The 17,816-nt window shown below is 36.1% G+C and overlaps 1 long non-coding RNA gene across 4 annotated transcripts in view; it reads right to left on the bottom strand.

The window, feature by feature from the left end:
• LOC123606735 overlaps positions 1-9,440 on the bottom strand; it is a 31,220-nt gene extending 21,780 nt beyond the window's left edge. For all 4 annotated transcript variants that reach the window (XR_006716477.1, XR_006716475.1, XR_006716474.1 and 1 more), the window contains exons 1-2: positions 9,291-9,440; positions 7,431-7,579 (exon numbers count right to left, since the gene is read on the bottom strand). This is a non-coding gene — a long non-coding RNA (uncharacterized LOC123606735). The remainder of the gene's footprint in view (positions 1-7,430; positions 7,580-9,290) is intronic.
• Between the last annotated feature and the right edge of the window lie 8,376 nt (positions 9,441-17,816).

Below are 17,816 nucleotides of genomic sequence, written 5' to 3'. Positions count from 1 at the left end.
ATCATGGATCTACGATGGGTTCATCAAAAAATAACAAAACTGCCAAAGAGAACACAAGTAAATTCCAATTCACAGTTGTGAGTGCTGATACATACTTTGCATATTAAACCAGTGCCAACTTTTTAAAAATCCTTTCCTTTTCTTTTCCTTTCTTTTCTTTTCTTTTCTTTTCTGAGAGATAGAGAGAGAGAGAGAGAGAGCACAAGCAGGGGGGAGAGAGAGAGAGAGAGAGAGAGAGATAGAGAGAGAGAGAATTCCAAGCAGGCTCCACGCTGCCAGCACAGAGCCTGGCATGGGGCTCAAACTCACAAACCAGGAGATCTTGACCTGAGCCAGAATCAAGAGTCAGATACTTAACCAACTGAGCCACCTAGGTGTCCCAAGCCATTGCCAAGTTTTGATAGTAAAATCTCCATAGAGATTTTTTGTGTGTGTGTTTGTCATTTTTTTTATTTTTGAAAGACCACACCTGTGTGAGCAGGGGGAGGGACAGGAGAGGGGGCAGAGGAGCCAAAGTAGGCTTCGCACTGACAGCACAAAGCCCAATGTGGGGCTTGAACTAAAGAGCTAGAGGAGACGCTCAACCATCTGAGCCACCCAGTGCCCTGTAGTGTGTCTTTCTTGACAGGACTGGGGATCACTTACGGGAACTTTAAAAAAAAAAATCTACACCCAATATGAGACTTTATCTCAGGATGAGTTCAAGTCACAAACTCCATAGAGTTTGTAAGTTTGTAAACAAGGAGATGCATTTTGCAATCTTGAATTTAGTTTAAGACATGTTTTTAAAAATGGACTTTATATACCAGTTAAAGAATTTTATATAATGTGAAATAGAATTAGGAGAGTTGAGACAATTTCAATAAAAATTCTTTACAAATTTAAATACGACTGCTTATTTTTACTTAATCTTTTTAAAGTACCTAATTATACAATATGATAGTAATGATTCTATATGCCATAAAGTGTTAAACATCTAAAATGTTAGCATATATGTCATGATAAAACACCCTTTGAAGAGTGCAAACATAGAGAAATTACTTTTATTTTGTTTTTGCATTTCCTACAACTTCAGCCAGTTAATCTTATCCACTGCTTTAGGCAGTAGTGTTTGCCCAGAGGTTCTCAAACATCAATGCTATCATTGCAACAGAACATGGTCTTATGACTACATTTGGAATGTATTTTTAAACAGTAACGTCTGTTATAGTCCTTCTTTGTAGCTCAATACATTCTCCCCACAATTAATCCATTTTCACTTTGCTGAGAAATTCCTAGATACTTAATTACTGCTTCTTTGTTGCATTTACTATTTACTCATTTACTCCAGTCATTTTAAAGAAGAAAATGTTCTCCAACGAATGAGACCTAAATGTATATTCACTATTTTGTTTCACAGACCCAATTATTATTTCACACTTCCTTCTTTGCTATGATCAATAACAAATGTTACTTTAGTAACCATTGACAAACATGGTCTTAAATGTGCCCAATATTATTTTGAGCCAATAATATTGTTTTCCATATTTTCTGTAATCCATGAAACCACTCCATGATCATGACTTGTTATACAGATCTATTTCATTACCACCTTCTTTTCTATGTGATTAAACTACCACTTTCAATTGTTTTACCTGGTGTTACATGAATTTCCAATACCCCAAACCTTCAATGGTTTGGTGATACTTGGAAATAATCATATTCTACTGATCATTTTATGCCTTTATCAACTTTTCTCAAATGGTTTCCTCAGGCTGATGGTGATTTTTATTTTTATTTTTTTGACGTTCATTCATTTTTGAGAGATAGAGAGACAGAACATGCAGGAGATAGTCAGAGAGAGAGGTAGATAAAGGATCTGAAGCAGGCTCCATACTGTTAGTGCAGAGCCCCCATGGGCCTGGAAATCACAAACCATGAGATCATGACCTGAGCTGAGGTCAGACTCTTAACCAACTGAGCCACCCAGGCATCCCTGATGGTGACTTTTAAAATTCTGTTTGGTACCTGAATTTTCATGTTCTCCAGTTGGTTTCATTAACAGTTTATAATTTTGAGAATGTTTTCTGGTTGATTATATTTGGGAAATACTGTTACATTTTAGTACCATACTATATTGGTTAGGACTCTATGGTTGAAAGTAACAGAAAACAACTTGATTCAGTTTGAGCAAAACAAAGCAATTTATTAAATGGAGATAAGATTGTCTCCCAGACCTCCAGGGTAGGAAGGGACTATAACTAGAAACTGAAATGTTGTTAAGAACTCAGATCTCTTGGCTTCACTTTTCCCCTTTTGTGATCATTCCTTCTTCTTTTCTTCTCCTTCTACGCTCTGCCCTTCCTCCCCTCTCTCCTCTCATCTTTCTCTCTCTGTTGGCTTCTTCTATTTCTTTATTCACAGGGCAGAATATTGCCAAGCCACATCTCCTGAGTGTGTGTGTTCCAATTCCAATCACACGCAGGACTGCTCCCTGGTTCTCAATTCCTGCTCCAAATTACCAGAAGTACCTGACTTGTCAACTTGGATCATAGCCAGGAGGGCGGGGTCAATGTACAAATATGGCTGTTAAGCGCTCAGCCTCGGAAAATTCCAAGAAAAAGAATGGGGCATTATAGATTGAAAACCCAAAGGGTTATAGTAATACACAGCAATATAGCAATTTATGAATCCTTGATTTAAATATTTTCTATCATATCCAAAATTTCACCATTATTTCTTCAAGTCTCCAGAAAATATTTAGGTTATGGTGATAAGTCAAAATTAAAATCAACCCTGATTTTCATTAATTTGTAGAAAAGCTATTCACTTCTTGATTTGAAAGTAAATAATTAACATAAATTAATATAATTTAAGCATTTAAAATAATGCCCTGCACATGATAAGCAACATACAAGTGTTTGCTCTTATTTTTATATTCTTATATTTATTCATTCTGTGTTTCTTTTTTTTTTTAATTTTTTTTTTAACGTTTATTTATTTTTGGGACAGAGAGAGACAGAGCATGAACGGGGGAGGGGCAGAGAGAGAGGGAGACACAGAATCGGAAACAGGCTCCAGGCTCTGAGCCATCAGCCCAGAGCCCGACGCGGGGCTCGAACTCACGGACCGCGAGATCGTGACCTGGCTGAAGTCGGACGCTCAACCGACTGCGCCACCCAGGCGCCCCTCATTCTGTGTTTCTTATGTGCCAGAAATTATACTAAAGGTTGGGGATATAATGTTACATAAGACTATTTTTTCTATCTTCAAGGAATTCAGTTTAAAATACACCTAGAAATACGGTAATTGAGCTTTTGGCCCAAGAGATTTAAGTAATATACATCAGACTTTATAATTAATGATAGGTATGTTATTTGCAATGTAAGATGGGACTGGGCATTGTAAATTAAACAAGATTTACCTTTGATGTTTCTCGTGCCATCTTTCTGCATGCTGCTTTCTCTTCAAATCCTTCTTCCCCACTCTAAATACTAATTTTGTGCCTCCAAAATTGCCACGCATGGGACTTGTCTTCTGCCTAGCCCTTTAGAATCTGAACCTTTTCAGAAAGATTTTCTCTTTCCTATAGATTTCATGTATTATTTTCAAATTGCCTGGATAAATTGCTGGCTAAACAGTCAAAAAAAATTTTTTTTAATTTTAAAGTGTTGGGGCCAGAGCACCTGGGTGACTCATTCGGTTAAGCGTCCAACTCTTGATTTTGGCTCAGGTCATGATCTCACCGTTCATGAGTTCAAGCCCCATGTCAGGCTCTGTGCTGACAGCATGGAGTCTACTTGAGATTCTCTCTTGCCCTCTCTGTCTGCCCCTTCCTCCCTCTCAAAATAAGTAAGTAAACTTTAAAAAAAACTTTCCTACGGGAAGAAGAAGAAAAAAGGTGGAAGAGTCTATCTAAGAATAGGTGATGTCATAGAATTGAAGCCAGAAGCCCAAGTGGTGAACTCGAGGGAGGAAAAACCGATGTACATCAAATCACTCACTGGATCAATGTGGCAAATTGATCACTTTTGCAAAGGAGATCCCTGGAGTAGGAGTTAGACATTCTAAACAACTGAAGTCAAGGTGAATACAGTATGAGGTAGTAGAGTGTGGTGAGCACAAAAAGGACTGAATATATGCCTGCTCAAGACTGAATTGAAATCCTGTAAATAATCTTCTGCTTCCCTGCAGAACTTTAAGGTACTTTGAAAACAAGTGGCTCTGCTACGTGAATTTAAGAATTTTTCATAAGGACAAGACGAGGCCTACACTGAAGTCCTTTAGTTAAGATGGAGGATGGGGGAGAGGGGAAAGTGGGTGATGGGCATTGAGGAGGGCACCTGTTGGGATGAGCACTGGGTGTTCATCCTATTTTAATAGCGTCCCAAAGAGTTTCATATTTTAATTCCTTAAATCCATCCTTTCTACTGCCTTCATGACATATTTATAAGATTTAAATCTGTTATATTTATAGGCACAGGAGAATGTGTGATACTTTAAGTTAAAAATGATGCTACCAAAGGCTATCGACACAATAATCCCTCTTTGGGCAAATTGTATATTTTAATATGCATTTATGGAAGAAAAAGTCTAGAATGAGGAACACAAAATCAGAAATGTAAAGAATAATGATTATTGGGTATGGTGATTCAGGATGCTTGTTTGAAAATTGCTTGTCTGTATACTTTTGTAAGAACACACTACTGGTTTAAACACCACACACATATATACCATATGTATAAATTAAATGTAATAATACAGTATGGTCTTCATTTTATTTGTTCTTCCTCTTCAGTAAGAAAGATCAAGACCTTCAGTCAAGACAATGTTTCATCCTGATTCTGTCCTAATTCTCTTCTGCTCTTCTGTCACTGTTGAGTGTCACTCTGTGGCATTAGCATTGCTGACTGCTTCTTCTTAGTTCTGTCCTCAACTGCTTAAACCTCACACATTAATCACTGGATCTCTTTTATGTACTATATTCCACTTAACCAACTCCCTTTCTGCATTCAAAAATAAATGCAGTATTCAAGAGTTCGTATATACAGAATGATGAAATATGTAACATGAAATTGCATGTGTACCTTCCATTAAGCTAAAAAATAAAACATTGCAAATACAGTTTTAAGTTGTGTGTATTCTCTGAGCCCATCCCCCCAACTCACTGTGCCTCCATTCTCCTAGATCTCCTTGTTACCAACACACCGAATGCGATGTTTATTTATGCACTGTTCTTTATGTCATAGCTAGATTGTATGTGTCCCCAGATGAAAAGATGGTATTATTTAGCTTCATTGATAACTGGTAGCAGTTATCTAATTTTCTGCAACTTGCTTTTCTTCCTCAACATTTTTCTTGTTAGGTTAATTCCAGCTGATACTCATAGTGTAATAATAGTGTGATTAGACAATAGAAATATTATTCACTTTTGCATAATATTTAAACATACTGCATTTGGTTCACCTGTTCTCCCCTTGATAGGCTTTTAGGTTGCTTCTAATTTTTTACTTTTATAAATAATAGCACAGGAAACATTCTTGTATCTATCTCCTTGTATTCACTTGTAAGAGTTTCTCTAGAGTACATCCCAAAGAATGGAATTTATGGGTTGTGGGGTGTATGTACCTTCAACTCTCCCCATCTTGTCAAATATCTCTCCAGAGTGTTTATACCTATTTACATTCTTACAGCATAGAAGAGTTCCTGTTCTTCTTCTTGTCAGATTGTTTGCTGATGTGATGGGTGTGAAATGGTATCTCACTGAGGTTCAGTTTTGTATTTTCCTCATACTGAGCTTCCTTTCATATATTTATTTGGGTTTCTGCTTCTATCTGTTTTCTTATTTATATGCTGTTAACACATATTACTTTTTTAAATGAAAATAACAGTACAGGAAAAAATGCAAATAGAATAATGTAAACTTTCTCCACCACCCCCAAGCCCAGGAGCCTTATCAGATCAGCCTACCTTCCCTGACCTGTGCTCTTCCTGGCTTTAATTTGGGCCTCTGTTTATGCATTTCCCTCTGCTTGATTGAGCCGCCAAAAACTCTTTCAAAGTGTGCCTTCTTGGTGCTCCTGTAGAACTGCTCTGTTAGTGTATGAGGCACATTATAGTAAAATGAGTTATTTTCAGGATTATTCCATCCTTGCCTTTCCCACCTCCCAGGAGTGGACTTTACTCTCCTGGCTGCAGGGGTCAAATATAACTGGTTTTTGCTTTCCCAAAGCTCATACCATGGCATTGAATATGAGTTAACTTTAACTCCATGAAGAGTTTCTAAGATCCTAGAAAAAAACATGTGCCTGCCCCACAGTTGTTCTTTGGTGGCCCAGCAAGGAATGTGTGAATAGTTGCCATTTAGTGATGCTACTGAAAGGGTAATGCTGAGTAAACTATTCATAGAACTAAGATTGTTCTAGGACAGTGGTCCTCAGACCCGGCTACATATTCAAATCACCTGGGAGCTTAAAAAACACTAGTGTCTGAGTTCTACTTCCAGAGATTCACATGTAACTGGTCACACATGCACCCTTGGAATTGGGAGTTTCAAAAGATTCCCAGCCAATTCTAATGTGACCACAGTTTAAAACAAAACAAAACAAAACAAACAAAAAAACCCCAGCAGTTGTTCTCAGGGCACAGGATGAGAATTGGCTACAGGAGAGGCTATCTGTAGCTGCAATCCCAAGGAACTGATCCTACTGCAGAAGAGGGAAATGCCTCAGAGTGGTTGCAGCCGTGACCCATCGGGGAAGCAGACGAATCCCTTAGGAGATCCACCCCATCAAGGGGAATTGCTGCCACTAGGTGGCCAGATCTTATTCAGGTATCACCTGAGGTTGCCGCCATGAACATAAAACTGGGGAGACCAATGCACCAGTTTCTTTTCCTCCTTTCCATTCCAGGGAATGACACATAGCAAAGAGGAAAGTCTAGAAATCACATGCTTCTCTGGTGGTGGCTGATCCTGAAATTTGGGGACTATCTGGAGAGGTGTTTGAAACAGTAAAAAAAGAACTTAAATCATAAGTCAACCTTTAGCAGTCCATGGAAGAGGATGATTTTGGGGAAAACAAAGCACATTTAAAGCAGATTCAATTTAAATTCTAACACAATTCTTCAATAAATGTATCTGGTAGTTTACCTATGGTTTATGACAAAATTATTTTCAAATACTTGGCTATAGGACCCAGTTTTAAGAACAGTAAAGTTAAACATGAAATATTCCTTTCTCCAATATCTCTAGGCCATGTGGTAATTTTCTCCTTGCCTTCACCTGTGTCTTCACATAACAGATGGAAGGGGGACAGGGGTATGCTATATGATGAGTAAAGTAGCACTTTATGTTCTGGTTATATATTGCTGAATAACCACTCCAAAACTGGAATGGCTTGAAACCGCAGTTTATTATTTTCTCTCATGGTTCTATGAGTTATTGAGCTTACTTGGGTGGTTCTCATTTGGTGTCTTCTGGTTTTCAGTCAGTTTGAAGCTAGGGCTGGCGTCTCTGAAGGCTGTATAGGGCTGGATGTTCAGATGGCCCACTCACATGCTGGCAAATGCTGCTGGCCGTCAGCAGGGAGCTCAGCTGGGGCTGATAATAGAAATGCCAACACATGGCCTCTCCATGTGACTTAGTCTCCTCACAGCGTGGCAGCTGAGTTCCGAGAGGGAGTATCCTAACGCTGAGTGTACCATGAGGCTGGGATCGGAAGCTGCCAGTACTTTTCAGACTTGGGTTTGGAGTTCTCAGAATGTCATTTTTACCTCATTTTATTGGTCAGAACCATTACATTGTCCACTCAGGTTCAAGAGTAAATAGACATCCCCCTTGATGGGAGAAAGGCAAGGTCACGCCCCAAGCAGGCAATTGACCATCTTGGGAAACATACTCTATCACACAACAGCTCTGTTTGTAAATTTTTATTTCAGTTAATAACTTGACCAAATAAATGTCATAGAATTATGGAAGAGTTCAATACAAATGGTGAAATTCAATAAGTTATTATTAAGACAGTATATGAGTTGTAATGTGATGAGTTGCCTTCAGGTTGTTATAAAATCGGGAACAGTAATTCTTAAGCTTCAGAATTATATCTTGGGGTCGGTTTTTATAAGTGAATCTCAAATAGATATTTCTTTTATTTACTGAACTAAACTAGAAATTCTTTTCAGCAACATTATTTTAAAAGCTATGTTTATTAGCTTTTAAATGTTCAGTACAATATTTGACACATTATGGTGACTGCATTATCTTTCTATGTGGGAATTGGGAAATTTCAAATGTTTGGTGGGAAATTCAATTTACTGCAATATACTATTTTTAAAGATGAACCAGTAATTATAAACTGATTTATCTTCAGGTCTTTAGACTCTTATAAAGTGAAATTATGGAATGGCCTCAAATATATCTTTTTTGGATGAAATATATATACACACATACATTTTTGGAGATATGTCTTCTTGGTATGTAAGAACAAATTTGTTGGATTTATTAGGCCAATAATTGCACCATGTAGTCAACTTACTAGTGCTCTGGTATTTTATAATTGATGGGAAGCTACAAAATCCCCACATAACTTTATGTTGTGATAAGGCTGCAAAATGAAATATGTAATTGTTCAATGGACATTCCTACTTGCCACATTTTTCTGTCAAAAGAAAAAATAATGTAACTAAACTTTATACTCTTTTTCCCACACATCTCTATTTTGTTGATCCTCATGAGCTGAAGACATTTTTGTTAGTATATGAGGGGATGGGAATAGCATTTTGGCTATGAATATGTCAAAATAATTGTGGTTAAAAAATGGCAGTTTATGAGACAAGTGATTATTCTCTGAAGTATTTGGAATAATCTGGGAATTGGGAGTAGATAGGTCAAGAAGTCTTTTGATATATGGCAGAAATAGAGCCATACTTAAAACTAATTGTATTTATAGGGTCTAGCACTGTGGGAAGTGAGGGGCCAACCATGAAAACAATGAAATGGGAAATATCTTGTCTTTCAAGATATTTTAATTTTATTATTTATTTATTTTTATATGCTTATTTATTTATTTTGAAAGAGAGAGAGAGAGAGTAAGAGAGTGCCCAAGCATGAGTGAGGGAAGGGCAGAGAGAGAGGAAGAGAGAGGGAATCCCAAGCAGGTGCCCGTGCTGTCAGTGCAGAGCACAACCCTGGGGCTCGAGCTCACCAACCATGAAATCTTGACCTGAGCTGAAATCAAGAGTCAGAGGCTCAACTGACTGAGCCACCCAGATGCCCCCAAATTTTACTTTTAATTAACCCTCTTTTACTCAACTGATTTCTCATTTCTTCTTCCAGCATAAATAAGCTTCAAACCATTGTGAAGAGCTTCCGTTGTCATCCCTTGCATTTGATTTCCCTCGGTGGGGCACCCTTGTGAATACCTGAAAGCAAGATGCCACACAGATGCACATTCAGAGGTGTCATTCCTGCTTCCTATTTTCAGAAGAGAGAAAAGCAAACTTAGTAACAGGCAACATCCCAATAGGTGATAAGAAAAAAATCATCAAATTACAAGTTTGGCAGAGAAGAACATTTCCCAATCAATTTAAATGGGGCTGAGTTAGAAAACTATTTATGTTTTTAAAACATTTCTAACTTTTTGGGGCGCCTGGGTGGCTCAGTCAATTAAGTGTCTGACTTCAGTTCAGGTCATGATCTGGCAGTCTGTGAGTTTGAGCCCTGCATTGGGCTCTGTGTTGACAGCTCAGAGCCTGGAGCCTACTTCGGATTCTGTGTCCCCTCTCTCTCTGCCCTTCTCTCACTCATGCTCTGTCTCTCTCAAAAATAAATGAACATTTAAATTTTTTTTAAATTTCTAACTTTTTGAGATTATCAAAGTGAATTTTGTTCCTTAGTGTATTCAAGAGTATGTAAATGCATTAAAATTTTAAAATTATTATTGGTTTTAATAATAGCTTTCTTGAGATATAGCTCACAAACCATAGAATTCACCTATTTAATATTTACAATTAAATGATTTTTGACATATTCACAATGGTGTGCAACCTTCACTACCACCAATTTTAAAACATTTTCATCACTCTTTCTCCCAAAACTCATACCTATTAGCAGTCACTCCCTTCTCCTGGATCTTCTCGCCCAGCCCCAGGCTGGGATTTGTCTATTATGGACATTTCCTATAACTAGAGTCATACAACATGATCTTTCGTGATTGGCTTCTTTCCTGCAGCATAAATAACATTTCCAAGGTTCTTCTATGTTGAAGGATGTATCAGAACTTCATTCCTCTTTATTGTGAAAAAGTAGTTAATTGTAGAGATATACCACATTTTATCATTTCGTGAGTTAATGCACATTTTGGTTCTTTCTAGTTTTTGGCTATCATGAATAATGCTGCTATGTACATTCATGTACAAACTTTTGTATGACATATGTTTTCACTTCTCTTAGGTATGGAATTGCTAGGTCATATGTAATTATGTTAAATCCTATGTTATTGCTATCGTAGTTGGTAATAGGATAGAAAAAAGTTCAAAGTTGGGAACCTGTATAAGGTGGGTGGAAATACTTCTAGTGTCAATGATGCCTGTAAATGCACAAATGGTTGCACACACGGTGATAGATAAAGAGACAGAGCTCATGATATGTGAAGGGAAATTCTGGAACTGAAATTATTTCTGCTGGGTAAATCTTAACCTCAGCATCAGTAGACAGAGGTTTTTTGATTTATTTTTTTTTTTTTAATTTTATTTCCTTTAGGAGCACAGGAAAAGTTTAAGGCCTGTATGTCCACATAAGCATAGGGAAAATGTCAAGGTTCATTTTAAAAAGCAATTAAGTTCATTCATTTATTCATTCATTCACTCATTTATATATTCATGAGCACCTATTGTATGGCAAGTCCTTTTTTACGTGATTGGGAGACATCACTGAGCACGGCGGACAAGAATGCCTGCCCGTGTGGAGCTTACATCCTAGCAGGGACTGCAAATAGGTGTTATGCATGCATCCTTCCAAAACGGTGGCTTGGACAAACAACATAGTTTATGCAAATCAGTAAAAACAAACAAACACCTTTAATCAAATATTCAGCTGTATATTAAATTAAAATTAAAAGTGTGCCATTCATATGATGTTTCCTTGCTCTTCTATTCCATTTCTCAGCAATGTTTGCTTCTTTATATTTTATGTGCCTTAATAAGTGTGAACCATTATTCCTTGATTCTAGGAAGTCACGAATTATAAAATATACCATTCAAATACTAATTACTTTAGCCAAAAATACTTCAATAAAAGAGACAGGACCAGAGTAAATGTCCACACTGATCCCAAGACACACTTCAAGGGAAAAATGCACTTAGAATTTAATAAATGGTATATGTGTAACCTGAAAACACTGATGTTCTTCACCTTTATTCTATATAGTATAGGAAAGGCTGTTCCCTTGCTACAGTCATTCCAAACTCTTTCTCTATATTTCATTGTTGATTACCTCAAGCAATCTCAGCCTCCCATCTGTTAGTAAAGACATAGTTAAAGCTTACTGGCCACTTTCTACTGGAAGCAATGGCTTTCCAATTGTCATGTTAGGCTGACAGCTAGGGTCTATTGACTTCCTCTAGAAATCACTTTTTTTTTTTATCTCATTGGTTTTCTGGGGCTCAGTGTCCTAATGTGCTATCTCTTAGAAGTCTAGGGGGGCAGTTATTACTACTTTGTAATGTAGTTTAAGAATCTCCTTTGATTCAACTTTATTATATTGAGGCCTAGAAAAAGAAGTCTAAATTGTAGTCTGCTTTTAAAGTATGAATTTTCTTAACTTCCATATACAAAGTTTTATATTTGTTTTAAAAAACAGAGAATGGAATCATGTAACTTATTCTGCTCCAATGCACATATATATGTGAATATTTTGTGTAGCAAAATATTATGATCAATTACTTTATTCATTTTACTAGGTTGTATAGTGTTTTATTGTATGAATATGTAAAACATTAAGTAATAAATACTTAGGTTGTTTCTATTTTATTATTATTATAATATTGCTACAAATAAAGACATAGGTGTGTGTCTTTGTACTCTAATGTGAGTATATAAGTTGGATAAATAAATATATTTGTTTGTTAAATGAACCCCTAGAGCTGGATCTGTTCGGTCAATGAATACAGATATTTTAAATTTTGATATTTTTCGCTAAACTATTTCCCATATAACTCTGATGGCAATTCCAAAGTCCTTGGGTGGAAGTCATGGCTGATATTGCCACTTGCTTTGAAATATTTGTCAGGGACAAGACATAAGGTGAAAAAAAATGTTTAAATTTGCTTTCTTGGAATAGTAGTATATTGATGAAAAATCATGGTGAATGAGATAACTTTGGTTTAGTGATTTGGGACATCCAAAAAAAAAAAAAAAAAAAAGCATTCCATTGGTATAGGTTCCCATGTGTCTATATCTCTAAGACTAAAGAAATGTTATTGTCATGGAGAAGTATTTGATAGAGATGGATAATATCCAAATGGTGATTTGGGGCATGCCAATAGCCATCATGAATAAAGATTGAGAGGTCACATTTTAGCCACATTCCCGCTTATTGGACCTATTTTTATTGCGTTTGCTGTGATTGTATACTACTACAAAACTTATTGCTAATTCCATCTTTTTCTATTTTCAAGTAATGCTCTAAACATGCAGATAATGGCAAAAAATCAGCTTGACGGAGATGTCTGTGCTTTTGCAGTGCAGCATATGCATCAAGCTGACTGCTGAATTATTTCATGATAAGATAATTTTCCTTCAAGTCTTAATACCACAGAGGTCACGTGGTCTGGTGAAATTCATGAGGGAACTGTCACTTTCAGGCTCCTAATATCAGTCACTCTTCGATCTATATTTGGTTTATGGATTCAGGAAAGTGTGATAGCAGTTATTAGCCGCTCTCGGAAAGTTCTCTTGCAAGAGAGATTTATTTCCTGATTAATGATGGAAATTATCCAGTATTAATTTCAGTTTTTGATATCAACAATTTCATGTTAACATCATTCTTGCTATGTTCACCTTTCAAATTACTGTGATCATTCTAATGATTAAAAAGCTATTATTTGATTTAGGTTCACTCTGCAATTACCAGCTGTAGCATTTCTGACATTTCTTACTAAATTTGGGTAAGTGAGGTTGTACCTCAACTAACAAAAGATTATCCTATGGAAGCTTTTTTTACATGCATTTAAGTAAATTAAAGCATAGAAAACTCAGGAATTAGTATTAGTCATAAATGTTATCCTATCCAAACATAATTTCTGACAGGAGCAGTGGAATTTGTTTTATTGCTTTTTATGCATGAAATTAGGACACCTTATGCAATCTTTTATTTGTAGTCATAGGTTTCTTAACATTTATTTTACAACAACACCAACTTGCCTGTTCCATTACTCTATTTCCTATGGTACATTGTTAGGCTGTTCAACTTTCATAGTTCATATTATCCATTATGATTAGAACTAGAGCTTTTAATTACAGCCTAAGAAAAGTATTCTCAACCAGTTCCCACAGAATGTAGTAATCACCTTAAGGGTTCTTCCTTTTGGGGGTGCCTGGGTGACTTAGTCGGTTGAGTGACCAACTCTTGATTTTGGCCCAGATCACTGATCTCCTGGTTCATGGGATGGAACCCCACATCAGGCTCCACAGTGAGCATGGAGTCTTCTTGGGATTCTCTCTCTCTCTCTCTCTCTCTCTCTGCCTTCTCCCATGCTCTCTCAAAAAAAAAATACATAAACTTAAAATGAAAATAAAAAAGAAACAAATTCTTCCTTTTGGACATGTTCTAATGAAGTAAATCAATGAAAACAGTAAATAATTTAAAAACTAGAAAGTACCATAGAAGATTTCATAGTCCCTTTGCTTAGTAAATTCTGTAAGTGTGAGTGACAATGTTTGTGAAAACTCTTGAAGTATCTTTACTTACTGCATTTCATGTTTATATTCTATTGCCAGTCCTTTTTTTTTTTTTTGTCAATACCCTAAATTCTTCTCCAATAAAGGATCTCTTTTCTATTGGTCATTTTGTTAGGGCAAATTCCAGTTAAAAATGATTTTTGTTTCAGAAATCTAAGGACTACAAATAATAAGACTACTTTTTATGAATATCCTTGTCATTTGCACTTTACCAAAATTTTAATATTGGCATTTCTTTTGGATTTTCATATTCTAATTTTAATTCATTAAATAAACCATCTATAGTGAATCTTCAACATGGGAACATCTGGGTTAACTTGGATAGTTACTTTTATTACATATTGCATAATCATTGAATTGAGAATTTAGAGTTTACTTTATCAAGTTCCTTTGAGTATGAGTCTTGTGATTAGATGTCCTTAAAGAAGCAAGAAACTAGAGAAGAAACTGTAACTGCATTGAAATCAGGAGTAGAAAATATATTTTGGGTAATTTGTTATCTAAGTGTATTTCTGCATGACAGCAAATGAGCATGTCCTCAATAATTATCCTTGGTTTTACTCAGTAGTATCAGTGCCATTGGTTGATAACCCCTGAAATATTCTCTGAATATTACATGAGAAGTCGTTACTTGATAAGAACTGGTCTATCTATGGAGACACTGTATCAAAAAACCTTCACTTAAAAAACAAACAAACAAACTTATCTCAAAGAGAATTTTCCATTCATGAGCAGTAAAGCAAAGGTCGAACTTATACTCTGTCTTATTTGAATAAACTTTTAATCCCCATATAGATTTAAAAAGAAAGTGAAAATAGCCATTTAGATCACACCATAGAGGACAATTTAGAAAAAAATGCTTATTTAGTAAAGACATTTCATATTCAGAATTCTCTTTAGAGTTGATTGATTTCTAAAGTCCAGATCCAGAAGACATTATCCATCCTCTTACATTACGCTCAGTTTATTGACTCAAAAGAATGGAATTGGAAATGATTACAAAAGGTTCATAAACTTTAATAGATGACAAGCTGGGTTAGCTACTTAGTGTTAGAAGCAACCCTGAGAATCAGTTTCCAGCTTCTTAGTCAAGTGTTCTATTACAAATGCTGCTTTGACGCTTTCTAACCTTCCTCTCACATAAACCTCCCTGGTTTGTTTCACACAGTCCCCTGAATCTCCCTTTGCTTTTGTGTTTTATCCATAAGCATCTATCATTAGAAAATACATTGAATATTAAATTCCTCATGATGCTAGTAAGGTCATTTCTTTCCTTTTTGAAACACTTTACAAAGATTGACAATTAATATAAACTCAAATATCTTATCTTCCTTTTATTTTATGATCCTGAACTTGCTTCACATTGCTTTTTCTTTTAGGGATTTTGAAATAAATATAGGAATGTTATTTAATAACGCTGAGTATAAAATATTTCACTCTTCTCTTTTTCTTCGTAAAATATGTGTAATACAGGTAACAGCCCCACATGTATGTTTATGGTAACAGAGACTAGATTACATATAATGTATTTTTACTTAATCTCTAGAGTATACTCTGGTTTATAGATTTTCTTTTTAATTTTGCTGTTTTCTCTTGACAAGATGTCACAGATTTTGATTTATTTTAAATAAGTCTCATTTCCTTCTACCAACATTTTCACTTAGTCCATACTTTGTGCTTTTTCAGAGAAGCACTCTACCTAGAAAGCATTCCTTCTACTTTATATAAATCCAGTGTTCTTGTCAATTGCCGCATTAACCTTTACAGAAAACATACTATCACAGACTCCTCTGGTGACTCTTTCCTCCGCTCACCCTTCCCTCAGAACCTAGGCGTTCAATTCATGCTCTGTTACTTTGTACAGCTGGTAATGCTGCTCTACACGTATATTTTTCATTTAGATCGTATGAACATCTTACATGGCTTCCATCTCCGACTATATTATAAACTTTTTTTGAAGGTTTATTTATTTTTGAGGGGGGGAGGGGCAGAGAGAGAGGGAGACAGAGGATATGAAGCAGGCTGCACGCTGATAGCAGAGAGCCCCATGTGGGGCTCAGACTCACAAACCCCAAGATCATGACCTGAGTCCAATGGAGAGCTCATGTCCTGAGCTGAGGTTGGACACTTAACCTACTGAGCCACACAGACACTCCTAGATTTTAAACTTTAGATCGAATAGTCACATCGCCACATTAGTTTCTCTATGTCCTTTCTCCACATCCACCCTCCTGTTCCTTGTTTCATTACTCAGACATTTGACTTTTCAGTTTATTGAAATGTAACTAGGATTTTCTCATTGTAGATCACTGTAGTTTATTATTCCAGCTGACAACGAAAGCCAGTTCCAGATTTGGGATAAATTGCCTAGACTAGAAAAGTAACCATAGCGATGAACTAAAACGAATTATATAAAATACCAATAAAAAAATACAGAAACCACATACCTCTCTTTCCCTGATAGACAAAAAGACGCTACAGATTCTTATTTTTTAAGAAAACGTATATTACAAGAGCAGTTAATCTCTGTTTTAAATGTATGGTGTTATTTCATTGTATATATTCGGCGTCACTAGAATCACTGCAGAAATAGAAAAGGCAACCTGCAGTGCTGGCTCATCAGAGCACAGACAACCTCAGCCACAGGGCCTGGCCCTCGTGTCGCAGACGTTTCATGTGGGTGACGCTGTGAGGAGGCGTCCGGTGCCGTTTGCGGCTGTGCTGGGCCCACGTGCCTTCCTCTGTAACGCGCTCAGTTTCATCAGCCTCTCGCCAACCTCAAAAAAGTTGCCCACTCATTAAAAGAAAAGTTACAGTTGTCACAAGGCAAGTTTTAAATATTTTATATTTTATTAGATTTTACCACATTGATTTGCTCTTAAAGGCAGTAGTGAATATTCCTAGGTACTATTAAGTCAGCTGTAGTCTATTAAACAGCTTGTGGGTACAATTGGTCCAGGTTTGAGACTAATTTTTCCTGACATCAGCAACTGAATGGTAAGATAATAATGAAGAGAGATTTTTAAATGTTACCTAACTTACAGTCTAATGGTGTAACCACACTGTTTACTACATGTTTTATTTATTAAAATAATTTTTATGCATTTTATTGAACAATTAACAGCACATGTTCTGTGTAGGAGGATCTATTTGCTTGTGTGTGCTTGGAAAATGTTAACATTTAAAATTTAGTATTAATGTTCCTACGGCATGCATTAAATTGGACCCTTGCTAATGCTCTAAATAACAGCGCAGAAGATATTGAAAATAATTAAAAGCTAAATGTAGAATCAAAAAAATTGTCTTTATTTTTTTATTTTGTGTTATCTGACAAAATGACAAAGATATGTGTGAGGAATAAATCCTTATGGCTATTGATTTTTACTTAATTAAAAGGAAATCATTTTATTTAATTTTTATTTCTTTAAAGTTTATTTATTTATATTTGAGAGGGAGAGAGAGAGAGTAGGGGAGGGGACGAGAGAGAGAGGGTGAGAGAAAGAGAATCCCAAGCAGGCTCTGCACTGTCCACGCAGAGTCTGACACAGGGCTCGAACTCATAAACTGTGAGATCTTGACCGGAGCTGAGTCCAGAGTCAGAGCTTAACTGACTGAGCCACCCAGGCACCCCAGGAAATCATTTAAATCAAAACTATTTAAATGAATTTTACTCTACAGTCACATTTTTATTTCTCTACCTCATTTGTAACAAATGTTCCAAAGAGGTGTATACTGTTTGAATCTTAAAAGATGTATATTTACACATAGGGAACATAAGAAAAGGAGTACAAACAAGAAAAGACCTAAGAGTTATACTAGACTATATGATTAGATTTCCTATTAATTATGGTAGGAAAAGGTTGGTGTTAGGTTATATAGT

This window comes from Leopardus geoffroyi, chromosome A2 (assembly GCF_018350155.1).
Source record: "Leopardus geoffroyi isolate Oge1 chromosome A2, O.geoffroyi_Oge1_pat1.0, whole genome shotgun sequence".
In the NCBI taxonomy this organism is placed as follows: Eukaryota; Metazoa; Chordata; class Mammalia; order Carnivora; family Felidae; genus Leopardus; species Leopardus geoffroyi.
The sequence above is the reverse complement of the archived record's forward strand: the minus strand, read 5'-3'. Positions and strand labels throughout refer to the sequence as shown.